The sequence below is a fragment of the Pleurodeles waltl genome, chromosome 4_2 (genome assembly GCF_031143425.1).
Source record: "Pleurodeles waltl isolate 20211129_DDA chromosome 4_2, aPleWal1.hap1.20221129, whole genome shotgun sequence".
In the NCBI taxonomy this organism is placed as follows: domain Eukaryota; kingdom Metazoa; phylum Chordata; class Amphibia; order Caudata; family Salamandridae; genus Pleurodeles; species Pleurodeles waltl.
Genome location: NC_090443.1, coordinates 239,649,308 through 239,664,477, shown reverse-complemented (window position 1 = coordinate 239,664,477; position 15,170 = coordinate 239,649,308).

Below are 15,170 nucleotides of genomic sequence, written 5' to 3'. Positions count from 1 at the left end.
TACCTTAGCAGTTGTCAGAATGTTACATAGTCAGGAAAACATGTTATTACATCACAGCACTTGTCATAAGAATATCATAATATGCCCATAGTAGGAACATTAGAAAACATATGGCAAGTTAGAAAAACATATTAGCAAGCATGTCCATAAAAGGAACATTTGCATACACATATGTAAAAACATCAAACGCAGGTAGGTAATATATGAATCAAACAAAAGTATGTGGAAAGAACTTTGGACTGCAAATATATTGGTGCTTTAAACAGTACCTGGTTGGATGAAGGCACCTCCAGTGCCTAGAAGGCGAACAATGGGGCCCCTGGGGCTCCTATGCGCAAAACGGGGGCCTCCCTTATACTCTGGGGTCAGAGGAGGGCGACATGCACCTCCTCTCTTTTATAGACATGCCCCTCCGGGGACCGTGATTACTGGGGGCCCCCCAGGGCCTCAACCGGCCCTCACGAGGGGGGCCAAAGCCAGCAAAAACAACTTAGGGCAGGAGGGGGGCACCACGCACCCCCTCTGGTTTAATGACAGGCCCCTCCCGGGACCCGTGATCTCTGAGGGGCCCCCTGGGCCTCCACTGGCCCTTCCACCAAGCTGGGGGGGCACAATAATGCCCGTTTTACCTAACAGCAGAAAAGGAGCGTCCTGCTCCTAACACAGAGGCCAGGGGGAAGGGGGCACTCCCTGCGCCTTCCCCTGGTCCTGCTGTGAAGCCACAAGAAGATCAGACCCCTCCTGGGACCCGAGCAGACACTCGCCTGCACCCGATGCGGTGCGCAAGTGTTCTTCCAGCTTCCCGGGCTGCTGCGGTGATCTTTTTTAAAGGGGCACAATACAGCAAGGAGCCTACGAGCTCCCAAGGCTGCAATCAGCGCTATGGTAGCCGCAACTATGGAGAAGCACCCCTCGTTAAGAAATGGATGCAGGGGTCAGGGGCCACAGCACCCTGCCCCTGGGGAGCTGAATCTTAAGACAAGGTCCTCAGGTGGAGGGCCCAGTTACAGGCCAGCACAAGGGAAAGGCAGCAAGTGGCAAGTCCTTCACAGTGACCAGGCAGGTCACAGGTCAGCACAGCAGCAGCAGTCCATGGCAGTTCCTGGTGAGTCCTTTCAGCCTTTGGTGTCCAGTTACAAGATGATTCCAAGAGTCTCCAAATTGTGGGGAAAATTCCCCTGTACTTATAGTCAGTTCTTACAGTGTTTTACAATGGTAGGGAGAGGAGGTTCCAGCCAGTTACAACTTGTTCTGGGAGTGCCCCCTGTCTCCTTTCAGCACAGGCTCCAAACATCAGTGGGGGGGTTAACGACCCTATTGTGTGAGGCCAGTGCTCAGTCTTTACAAATGCAGGTGTGCCCCGCCTCTCCCTTCTCTCAGCCCAGGAAGACTATTCAGTATGCAGATGCACCTCTGTGACACCTCCACCCTCCCTGTGTACAGGCTGTCTGAAAAGTATGCACAAAGCCCTAACTGTCACTCTGCCCAGACGTGGATTGGAGTCAAGATGCAAAACACCAGAGTCATAAGCACAGATAAATGTGCACTTTCTAGAAGTGGCATTTCTGTGATAGTAATAAAAAATACACCCACACCAGTAAGCAGCATTTATTATCACCATCAAAACCATACCAAACACGCCTACGCTACCCCTCATAAATCAGACAATACCCCTTACACATAAGGCAGGGCATTTCTAATGCAATCCTATGAGAAGGCAGCACTCACAGCAGTGAGACACCAAGTTAGGCTGTTTGTGACTACTAGGACAGGCCTTGCAATATGGCACATGTCCTGCCTTTCTACATACATGGCACCCTGCCCATATGGCTAGCTATGGCGTACCTTAGGGGTGACTTACATGTAGTAAAAGGGGAGTTCTGGGCCTGGCAAGTAAATTTAGATGCCAGGTCCCTGTGGCAGAAAACTGCGCACATAGGCCCTGCGCTAGCAGGCCTGAGACAGGTTTGAAAGTCTACTTCAGTGGGTGGCACAAGCAGCGCTGCAGGCCCACTAGTAGTATTTAATTTACAGGCCCTGAGTATAGAGATACCACTGTACAAGGGACTTATAGGTAAATTAAATATGCCAATTATGTATAAGCCAATCATACCAACTTTAGATGGGAGAGCACCTGCACTTTACCACTGGTAAGCAGTGATAAAGTGCTCATAGTCCTAGAGCCAACAGCAAGAGGTCAGAAAAACCAGGAGGAAGGAGGCAAAAAGACTGGGGATAACCTTACGTAAGGCAAAAAGTCCAACAGTTGCCAATCAACATTTTTTGGCGAAACTTTCGTTTTCAGAAACTCAATCACCTTATAGTGATATTTTATTACTTCAGGAGTTGGGGCACCTGTTTCCAAATCTCTTTGCGGTTCACTTGTTGGTCAATCAACACTCCTCTTGCATTCATTCCACAAATCTGGTGGAACAACAGTATCAAAGAGTGTATTCAGATCTTCCCACAAACACTTTGCAAGTTTCACAAACCTATCTGTTTGCTGGTACCACTCCATTGGTTTCTCTCTCAACCTTGGGTAATCATTTGTAAAGCTTAAAATATCACTCCTATTCCAAGGTACATGTATAAAATTCCCTCCTGGTGTTTCTCTCATTGGCAGCATTTTCACTGACTCTCCAGCCTGGGTCACATCATCTTTCTTTGGTCTTTCTCTTTTCTTGACCCATCTGCCTTCCCATTTATCTAATGCTCTCCAAACCTGTACTTTCTTAAGTAATTCTCTAAGATGTGTTCTCATCCCTGTACATCTCATGTGTATAAAAAATTACTCCTCTATGTTTAATCTGTAACTTCTTTTCAAAGTTTTCGTTTTTGACAAATCAATGTCATAATTATCTGCTACTTCTTGTAACTGCTGACAGACTCTTTCTGCTCCTCTAGTAATTATTTTACATAGATATCTCAAATGAACTTCAATATAGGACTCAAGCCTGTTCACCCTATGGTCCCTTCCAAAAGTTCATTTCCTTCTATGTTCAGTCTCACTTTGTTTATTGTTTCTTCCTCTTTATCTTTTCTCCCTTGTGTTTTTGAATTACTTAAATCTTCCAACCATTTTCTTAGTTCTTTTGCAGACAAACCTTTTAATGAAACTCCCTTAGCTTGTGCACCTGCATCTCACTGTCCTGAATTCACACATTGTTGTGGAACCATTACTCCCTGACCCTGATTTTATAGAATATGGTTCCAGAATTCTCAGCAGGAGACAAATCTATTAAAGAATTAGTCTCATTCAAGCTTTGTACAAAATTTAATTCTGTACATTAATTAATGAACCCACTCCACTATTGCCTACCCGTGCATATAATGGAGTTACTGAACCCATCGTAATAGGTACATGTCAACATCAGGGCAGTGCGCGCTCTACGGGCGACTAGAATGCAAAAACCAAGCCCTTTCAAGATAACGTAATTTATGCATTGTGCTGATATGCTGTTGTTTAACCATTTGCATTGCAGAGTTTAATCCTGAAGACTTATGTTCAAGGTGCTTATAAATACTGTTCATTTGCAATGTGTTGCTGCAGGCTTTCAGAGTGTGTCAGTGTGTGGTCCCTTTCCAGGACCTTCTAGAAGCTTTCCCTGCAGCATGCCTGGGTCTGGTTTGTGGGCTGGGCCAGGACTCTATATAAGGGAGCAAGCCCAGCTCCACGTGCTCACTATTCAGAGGTCCTGGTGCAGAGCAGCAACAACTTCATGAGCTCCTGTTCCGGAGGCCTACTTTGATCTTCCAGGCCTTGCCTTTTCACTTTGTTGGTGATTCTTGATCAGGGCAGTAAGACGGAGGTCGGGTTGGGCCCCCGATCCCCTTCTCGAAGGCTTTCGAGTTCTTGGGCCTAATTTGCATGATAAAACAATTTTGCTCTTGTGCGTGTGAATGTGTGCTTGGTGTTTCATGGCATTTACATGCTGACACTCGAATCGGCAAGACACGCGATTCTTTGCTTATGTACAACTCTTGATATTCATTGTGCGCTACCATTTTATGGCATTTACAAGGTAGCATTCGAATCGGCAAGTTGCGTGATTCATTTCTTGTGCCTAATTCATGTTATTCATTGTGTGCTACCATTTCATGTCATTCGCAAGGTAGCATTCAAATCGGCAAAAAGCGTGATTCATTTCTTGTGCTTAATTCATGATATTCATTGTGTGTTACCATTTCCTGGCATTTACATGGTGACATTCTAATCGGCAAGACGCCGATTCATTTCTTGTGCTTTACTCGTGTTGTTCATTGTGCGCTACCATTTCATGGCATTACTTGGGGGCATTCGAATCGGCAAGACGCGCAATTCATTTCTTGTGCCTAACTCATGTTATTCATTGTGCACGACCATTTCATGGCATTTACAAACGCTTGTGGAAGTCCGCAATGTGCGCAATTCATGTTCCTGCATTCTAAGAAACTAAAGTGCTAGAATTCTAGATGTTATATTGTATGTGCATAATAAGTCCCTTAAGTACAATTCCTATGGTGTTATAGAATTCATTCAGATTATTTTCTTGTCCTCATTACAAAAGACTAAGCTTGAATTTGAAAACGTAATTCTAAAAGGTTCTGATGTTTCTAATCCATGTGTAACATTTCATTGAGAGGTTCATTGTAAAGTTGTATTAATCCTTATTGTTACCAGACATCTTGAGGCCTAGTCATTTAGTCCATGCTTAAGTTATCCATGTTTCCAGTATGACAATGCTTAGAATCATAGTCTAGTAATGATTAATATGTTATAATCTTGATATTGTGTGTTTTAACCTTTTGCTTCGTACATGTCTCCTTCCCAGCTGTTCCCTACCTAATCCCCTTTTCCCCACTTGGACTCTCTTAGTCTATGTGACATTCTAATCAGGGTATTGAACGTGTTGGGAACGTGTGCAGACCCCGAGGATCTGGTGACTCTGACAGTACAGTAATTGCATCTGGATTAGTTAAGGTTCCAGCCCTCTGCATCTGTCCTGCACCCATGCTCTGCATTTGTGGAATCTGTATTTGAACAGGGTCTCTTATGTTCATTCTTTGCTGACCTTGTGTCAACACTAAATTAGTAATCGTCCTCACAATCTGTGCGTCTTGCTGTATTTCAGGAAAAGTCATTTCGAACTGCTGTCTGTTGTTCAATGAATCATTGAAACTACTCTGCATCTGAACTCTCTCAATTTCCAGGACAACCCTTGATAATTCTGAAGTGGATGGTGCAGTGGGAATTGTATTACTAATTCCACTCCCATTCGATCTACTATCATTCCTCTGTTTCGCGTTTGGTGGAGGATAGGTCTCTAAAATCTGAGAAATTATCTCAACTTCACCCATCTCATCATCATCATTGAACATGACTCGTTTCAAATTTTTCAAATTTTGTTCTTTAGTCTATGTTGAACCCTTTTTCTTTTTCTTCCCATCTTTTGTTTCCTCCTCCTCCTTCATTCTCACAGGAAATAATCTGATTCCCAATAATGTTTCTACTCTCCACCTTTTCTGCTCTTCATCCCATCTAGCTTCCGTTAGCGTCTTTTTCACTCTCATCATTTTCTTTTCAAATTGTAATGCCTGTTGCTGTCTAGCTACCAGCTCCCACATCGATAATGCTTCGTATTGTGCAGGCCTCGGTGAAGGTTGTAAACTGTACATCTTTTACCTCACATTATCAAAAATTCTCAAATGGAATGTTCCATGTTCTTCATTTTCAACTGAAATGTATTTAAACCTGTTATCCATAACAAGATTATTAACAAACTCTGTTAAACTAAACATGTAGAAATAATAAATAAAATGTAAGGAAAGAACAACCAATCATAAAAAGTGAGTACGATCCCACAATTTCCTTCGACCCTCTCACCTTCCAATCGCGTTACTCTGTTATCAGACTGATTGACGAATCCGTGTGTGACTCTTCTCACCAATCAACCAATCCCAGCGTGACACCAATTATGTCACACTAACACATTCACCCCCCTCAGCACACTCGCTGAGACGCTGTCAAAGTCTATCATACCAATTTCTTTCACAACCCACACACAAAATGAATGCAATATTAATTCACGAGCTAACATAAACAAAAAAAATAGGAAAACAAATTCGCTCATTTACTACAGGTAGGGTAATCCAATTGCTTCAGAACCTTCCAAAGTAACCTTCAGCCTTCACCTACTCTTTTTCACAGTTCCCACAATTGTGAGTAAAATTTGACCAGCGAACTTCACTTCTCAACTGATCCTTGGACTATTGTCTAGTGCACTTAGGGGCATATTTATACTCCGTTTGCGCCGGATTTACGTAGTTTTTTTTAACGCAAATTCGTCGCAAAACTAACTCCATATTTATACTCTGGCGTTAGACGCGTCTAGCGCCAAAGTCCATGGAGTTTGCGTCACTTTTTAGCGTGGACACCTACTTTGCGTTAATGATATGCAAGGTAGGTGTTCCCGTCGAAAAAATTGATTCTGAGGCATGAGCGCCGTATTTACACACCCGGGCAAAAATCACGCCCGGGAGTGGGCGGGTCAAAAAAAATGACATCCAGCCGCTTTTGCGTCGTTTTTTAGCGCCTGGTCAGGGCAGGCGTTAAGGGACCTGTGGGCTCGGAAGGAGCCCAGAGGTGCCCTCCCATGCCCCCAGGGACCCCCCCTGTCACCCTTGCCCACCCCAGGAGGACGCCTAAGGATGGAGGGACCCATCCCAGGGAACATAAGGTAAGTTCAGGTAAGTAATTTTTTTTTTTTTTTGTGGCTTAGGGGGGCCTGATTTGTGCCCCCCTACATGCCACTATGCCCAATGACCATGCCCAGGGGACAGAAGTCCCCTGGGCATGGCCATTGGGCAAGGGGGCATGACTCCTGTCTTTGCTAAGACAGGAGTCATTTCAATGGGGGTTGGGAGTTAAAAAAATGGCGCAAATCGGGTTGAGGCGAAAAATTTTCCTCAGCCTGACTTGCCCCATTTTTTGGCGCCCAAGCTCCATATTCCCCTACGCCGGTGCTGCCTGGTGTACGTAATTTTTTTTCACGCACACCAGGCAGCTCCGCCGGCTAACGCCGGCTAACGTCATTGAATAAATACGGCGCCCGCATGGCGCTTCAGAATCGCGTTAGCCGGCGTTAGATTTTTTGATGCACAACTGCGTTGGCGCAGTTGTGCATCGAAAAGTATAAATATGGCCCTTAGTACTCACCAAGCCTTCAGTATAGTTCCAGTCACACCAATTCTCATAAATTCGACTTACCGATCACGCCGGATTGGTCTATTAAATGAACGAATTACAACATATACCAAGTGTCTCACTACACTTGTCAATATACTCCAGAGTATCAGACCTCTCTCCTTAGGTCTGTCATCAACAACTACGTGGATAATTTTTCCTGCATCAAGCGCCACTCTCAAATGAAAAACGCTGCTTCCCTACTCTCATGCCTATAAGAGTACACCCACTCCATATAAAAATCTACTTGAGTATCTCCACTCCTCTAAACTCATGTACACCTCAACCATCTGCAAATCAGCTAAAGCTGTTCAAGCACAAATCACTCCACTCAATTCAACCAAACACTGCTAGGAACATACCCTTCAACCTATAGGGTCGCCAAAGAACCGAGGAAAGTCACTTAAGGCAACCAGCAACTCATCTTGCTAAATCCGTACAACATTGAAGAAAAAGAAATATCAACAAATTTTATTTTCACTAAGAGAACCTTACATCAACTTCATTATGACATCATCAAATGACGTAACCGTAATCAGAAAAGAGTTGCAAACAAGAGATATGTAGAGTCAGAATGGGCGTACTTAATTACAAATGACTGTCAAGAAGAATTTTTGAACTATTGTTTTGACAGAGATATTGAACATTTTTACTTTGGCACATGAAGACTACAAGAAAAGACTTTGGGAAAAGATATTGGAAAATCATATGAAAAGTAGTGTTAAAGAAAGACAGTGAAGCGTGCTGAGCCCATGGCCCAGAATTTGATGGATCAAAACCATCCTCTGCTACCAAAAACTGCTGCAGCACCACGGAATACTAGCTATTATTTATACTGAATAGTGGATTCTGCTCTAGAGGATGATGGTTCGAAACAACGTACATTTGAGGGGATGTCATGAATAGGTAATGTAGGCATCAACAATAACCAGTATAATCAATGATGTTAAACCTCAAACAATAACCACACCAGTTTATTAAGAAGAATTATAGAATTTATATCTCTAGATTAACAGTGCTAATGTTACGAAAATAACTCTCAAACACAAATGGTAAGCATATAGAATTAATAGTGGTTGATTAGAATGTCTTATGTTTCTCAGTTTAATTAGAACAACCAAACAAATAATCTCCAAAAGAATTACACTAATTAATAATACCAGAACAGGTAATAATGGCAAAGTATACATTAGTACAACACTCAAAAGATGTCAATGTAAGTCATGAGTATTTCAAGTTAATTCCCTCACTAACCACAAATTAGCATTAAAATGTTGGGCTTCATGTAAAAAGAATTAAGTAACACAAATTTAGAAAAACTCTTGAATTCGGATCAATAATAAAAAATAATATTATTAATATGCAGCAATCAAATTATAAGCTGCAGCTGGTACCTGGAAAGCAAAGGAGACACATATAACATCACAATATAATACATTACCCTATTCGATCATAACATGCAGACTACTTCAGTAAGAGGACACCATCAGGTAGATCTTTAGAAGGATTGGGCCTAACAACAGTTAAACCCAGATTCCTACAGGAACACTGGAATCTAACGGCTTCAATCTATCCCGCTAAAATCTGCAATCTCCTCCTGACTCTACTCGGCTCTCTTTACTCATCGTCTCTTCTTACCACTATTCCTACCTAAGTTGTTATACTAATCTCTGTGAGAAAACAGGGCTGATTGCAGAGGCCCCCTAACGTTTTCCCCCATTTTCTACTTTTTGCTGGTGTTTTCCTGACTCTGATGGTGCCCTGGGTACTGCTAACCTGTCCCTGTGCCTGTGCTCTGTGTAAAATCAATATGCAAATTAGGCTAATTATAATTGGCTAAGTCAACCTACCTTTAAGTCCCTAGTATATGGTAGGGCATGTAGGTTTAGGGACCGCAGCATAGGTAGGGCACCCATAGGTGCACTGCTGAGGTGCTCAGTGTCATTTTAAAGGCAGGCCTGCCTTGCTGGCTGCTTTTAAATTAAAGTTATATGCAAATTCGACTTTGGAATTAAAAGTAGTTCCAAAGTCTTAAACTACCGTATTTTTACATATAAGTCACCCCTAAGGTGTGTCCTATGTGCCCCTAGGGCTGGGTGCCATGTAACTATAAGCAGGGACCTTATACAAGTAGTCTTATAAGCCCTGGTGAGGTAAAAACAGCCAAATTCATGTTTCCCTCATTGTAGTAAATGGCCTTCATAGGCTAGAATGGGGAGACTTTATTTTAATTTTAAAAGTCCCCTTAAATGACAGATACAAAGAGTTTGGTATCAAATTAATTGCTATAATAAATCCCACAACTTCCAGTTGTGGGATTTAATATAACTTGTTCAGGTAAAGAGTTTTAAACTTTACCTGAAAAGTTGACAATTTAAGCCCTGCATTGTTTTTGCTGCTGTGCCCTGATTGGCCAGCCTCTGGCAGCCTGACCAGGCTGCCTTGATGAGGTATGAAGTGGCCTGGCTTCACACAAAGAGATGTGCTGTGGGAGGGAATTTCCCCTCAGCAGATGGTGAGGCAGGAAGGGGGAGGGCTGCCAAACTGGTCTTCAAAGGCAGAGAAGGACATTTGGAGCAACCCAGCAACACCCCCACATCCTGCAACCCCAGACAACCAGGGGCCCCCTTGATTAGATCAGGAGAGGGCAGGAGAGGGGTGTGTTTATGATTTTTAGCCACACCAGTGGGTGGGCTCAGCCAGATGTAACCTCCAAAAATCATTTTCAGCCATGATGGATCTTGAAGAATGTTGCCTCCTGGGATTGATTTTTGCCACCCTTCACAGGAAGTGGTCATCAAAGGGGGAAGGACCCTGCACCTGATTGGAGAATCAGGACCCCCCTGTTTTTCACCCAGGAACAAGGATAAAACTGGCAAACCTGCACCCACACCTCAGTTCCCTACCACATCCCTACCAGGAAGAACTACAGAAGAAGAAGGACTGCCCTGCTGGACCCCTGGCCTGCACCTGGAACCTGCACTCAGAAGGACTGCACCAGCTGCACACTTGGGCTTCTTCACAAAGAGGACTTTGCCTGGTTTCAACTGGTCCAAGGAGGGACTCCCTGTTTGCTACAGGTGAAAAATTGCTAACCAGAGTCCCCTGCACCAACTCCTGAAGAAACCAACCAGCTGACCACTGCCCAGTGGCCAAAAATGAGTTTGTGCCAGGTGCATTCTGGGAGTTGTAGTCCACACCACCAAGGATCATCTCAGAGCTTCTGGACCCTTGGGGTGAGCTGTGGACCCCAAAAGAACCTTAAAGGAACATCTGGGAGAAGATCCAGAAGTTTGGAGAAGTTTGGAGAACTTTTGAAAAAAAGCTCCATAGAGGGACCGACCCGCCACGGCAACTCTAGCCAGCTTGCCTCAACCGCGACACGGCCTGATTTGCAGGTTCTTCGTACCAGTGAAGAAAATCTCCAAAAAAGAGACTACGTCCGAACGTACAAAGTTGACTGGGACCTCCCAGCCAGCGTATCCGAGGAGGGCTCCAAGGATGTCGGATCAAGATCCATGTTTACCCCGGTCGAAGGATTTTCACCTCGAAAAAACGACTACTCCACAGAGGATTCCCGCGCCACATATCCGTAGAAGGGTTCCAGGAGGTCGGATTGGACTAGCAGGTTCGTCCCGCTGAAGAAAATCTTCAGAAAAACGACTATCACTCCAACTCCTCACTAATGTACTAATAACACACACCACCCATCCCAACACCAAGCCCTGCATGACACAACAAAGCATGGACACCCATCACTAAAGCATGCCCACTGCACATAACCATAACAACCCCTAACCATCATCACACATGAATGCTAGCATTGGGGTACACGCTGACCCACCCATTGCACACCATGACACACGCAGATGCAATAATCATGCTTTTACACCCCTGCAGGACCACTACCCAACGTCACCAGACAGGAGGGTCCAGACATCTCTACCCCACCCACAGAAGAGGCCCACAGTGATGACAGCAGCTCTGGCCAACTGGATCCAGATGACCAGCCCGGACCATCGTGGGCCTCGGGACAGTCGGTTCCCCTCGCACAGGCACAGCCCAACACTGACCTTCCACCCTCTGGTAACACCAGCACAGCACCCACCCAGCGGGCCCATACCTCCGTCCCCAGGAGACGTCAATCAGCTGTGTGTCCACCACTACAGGGAACCCAGGATAACCCACCACCCCAGCAACTACAGGGACCTGGGGGCAGTGGTAGTGGGCACACGGTCCAGGGGACGGAGGCACAGGAACACAGGGGAACTGGGAGGGCTGCTGTGTGACAGGAGACGGTAGGCCAAGGGAACCCACTCTCCATGAGGACCTCTCCTCCATCATGGGAGCATACCACCACTCCCAGGAGACGATGGCTACGGTCCTGGCCAAGTTTCAGGAGACCCAGCGCATGCAGGACAAACAGTATTTGGGGTTCAGGGAGGAGCTCAGAACCATCAGCTCCGCCCTGGGAACTATCGTAGGGGTGCTGAAGGACATACAGAAGACCATGAGGGACACCGTGGCACTCCAAGGGGCCCCTGACACTAGCCTGGACGATGAACTGCCCACCACCTCTGCCGGCGCTAGTGGACAGGATGCCCCGCCACAGGACCACCACACCAGCACCTCACCCCCTGCAGAAGGAGAACCACCCTACAAGCGGTCCCTGAGATCCAGGAACAGGACAGAGCAAGATGGCAAGACCCCCGCCAGGAAATGAGACCACCCTGATTGTCATCCCACTGTCCCACTTTGTTACCCTGTCCAGATTGGAACTGTCCCAGCTCCACTTCCTATGCCCATATGGGCAGTGCACCTGTGAGACTAATAGACTGGACTCTGCCATGGACATTCCTCCACCATCACCCATCACCATTTTGCCACCCCCTCCAATAATTAGCACTTAAATAAACACCCTTGAACCACAAAACAATCTGGAGCCAGTCTGTGATTTTGAAAATGTGTATTATCTATGACAATGACAAAATCCGTTCGAAAATGTAATGTCAACATACGTATGTCACACATCACAAGCCCATGAAGGATGCAAGCAGATGACACACGTTGGTAAACACACCTGTGAAACCGTAATCGAAATGTACCACTCAGTTAGCAAATACTGCTTCAAATTGACAGACAGGATAGAGGTAGAAGTGTGAAAGTAAATGTAATAGTAAAAAAATTGTTCTCACCTGTGTGTCACTGGAAATATTGCTGTATGACAGAGTCCCTGTTATCAATGTCTTTTCCCTCTGCCTCCTCCTCATCACTGTCCACAGGCTCCACAGCTGGCACAACACCATCATCTGGACCATCCTCCTGCAGAAAAGGCCCCTGGCGTCGCAAAGCAAGATTGTGAAGCATATAGCAGGCGATGATGATCTGGCACACCTTCCTTGGTGAGTAGAATAGGGAACCACCTGTCATATGGAGGCACCTGAACCTGGCCTTCAGGAGGCTGAAGGTGCGTTCGATCACCCTCCTAGTCCGCCCATGGGCCTCATTGTAGCGTTCCTCTGCCCTGGTCCTGGGATTCTTCACTGGGGTCAATATCCATGACAGGTTGGGGTAACCAGAGTCCCCTAATAGCCACACATGGTGCCTCTGGAGTTGACCCGTCGCATAAGGGATGCTGCTATTCCGCAGGACGTAGGCGTCATGCACTGAGCCAGGGAACATAGCATTTACCTGGGAGATGTACTGGTCTGCCAAACATACCATCTGTACATTCATCGAATTCCGGTTCCTGTACACCTGTTCACTCCTGTGGGGGGGGACCAAAGCCACATGGGTCCCATCAATGGCACCTATGATGTTAGGGATATGTCCCAGGGCATAGAAGTCACCTTTAACTGAAGCCAAATCCTCCACCTGAGGGAAAACGATGTAGCTCCTTACGTGTTTCAGCAGGGCAGACAACACTCTGGACAACACGTTGGAAAACATAGGCTGGGACATCCCTAATGCCATGGCCACGGTTGTTTGAAATGACCCACTTGCTAGGAAATGGAGCACTGATAGCACCTGCACTTGAGGGGGGATTCCTGTGGGATGGCGGATTAGTGACATCAGGTCTGGCTCCAACTGGGTACACAGTTCCTGGATTGTGGCACGGTCAAACCTGTAGGTGATGATTAAATGTCGCTCTTCCATTGTCAACAGGTCCACCAGCGGTCGGTACACCGGAGGATTCCGCCATCTCCTCACAAGTCCCAGCTGACGGTGCCTAGGAAGGACAACAGCGACCACAGAGTCAACCAATTCTGAGGTATGTACCCACAGCTACACAGAACACGACACAAAATACTAAAATCTTCCTATATGTGTGTTGAGTTCAGGCCTAGGTATGTGTGACGCAGTTGTAAATGAAGCCATGTGGGCCCCTGAAATGGCGGCTGCCTGTCCTCTAAAGTGGGACAATGGGATGTGAGGTAACTGCCCTGGCGTTGTACACCGTCGCGGTAGGCGGTCGTAGACCACGGCGCAATGCTGCATTGGTTAACATTGGACCCTATGGGTCCCAGGAGCCAATGACGAAGTGCACCGGCAGTGATGATACGCAACGCCGTGGACGTCACCGCCGCGGACCTCATCGCCGTTTTCTATCTGTTCAATCACTCGATACCTGATCTTCGACAGGAGAGGACCTACACTGCAAGTGCTGCTGTGACCTCGGTCTGGAAGAGACAATGGCATGTGCGTCTGGGGAAAAGGCCCCTGCCTTCACTGCACAGGAGTTGGAGAAGCTCGTGGACGGGGTCCTCCCCCAGTACACGCTACTCTACGGTCCTCCAGACAAACAGGTAAGTAGACAGGGAGCATGTTGTATGGGCTATGCCTGTGTGGAGAGGGCTGGTTGAAAGAAGGAAGGGGGGCAGAGTTCTGCAAGCATGAAGGACTGTGAATGCATGTGCCACATGGCAAGGGTAGGGATGGGGGCCACTCACTTTGATGGTGTAGTTGGTAATGACTTCTCTTCTTCCCCTGTACATATCATGTAGGTCAGCGCCCAGGGGGCGTGGCCGGCAGCCGATGAGGCTGCAAGCTTAGTGCTGAGCTCCGGGGCTGAACCGGGGCCCGGCCGGCATATCTACCGCACTGAATCCAACAATTTAACAGCAGACCACCGTGGGCCCTTCCGGAGCTCGGCTAATCCTAGATGCGCTACTTTTTCTTGAGTATTGCCCCTATTATAGGAGAGTTTTGTGAAACTCTTGGTCGGCCGGAGAAAGTTGCCCAAAAACAAAATGGCGACCGCGTTCTACACGGCACCCATGGAAAGCCAGAGAACGAGAGGAAACCACTGAGCAAACGCAGCCACCGCAACCTGAAGCCGGGTCTAAAAAGTGCAACCGAGAACCCGGTGAGTGAAGAAGGGCGTGTGCAAAAGAGAGCAGTGCAGCGCCGGCGGGGGATGGGGAGAGCGCGGAGGGCCCCAGTCAGAATGGGGGTATGGAAAAGAAAAGAAATAGATGATCCCCGAGACCGGTCTGACACAGGGGAAGACCCGACGAACCTCCGCAGTATTTCCTATCTGAACTGAGCGGAGATCACCCATCACTAGCTAGTAGAGGCGGGGGAAAAACCTGAAGTATCCCATCGAAGGACCACTAACAACCGCAAGCAAAGCGGAGACCCCCAATTCCAAGAACAGGACCCACGAACCACTACTCCCGCGTGACTCAGTAGATAAAGAGGGGTCAGAGGAGCTAGAATAAAATACCCCCACTTCGGAACCTGAGCAATAAAGAACCTAAAACTCTACACACCGGGGCGAACCCACGACTCGTGGGTCCTCTCACCTGACCCACCGCTCTGATTCAGAACCTCGTGCTAGCCGAGAAACAAACAAATGAACGAGAGGTGAGGCACAGCAGTGTGCCCCAGACGCGGCCCTCAAGTCCTTCCCTGAAAATTGAAGCCGACCCCCGGAGGCACACTAGAT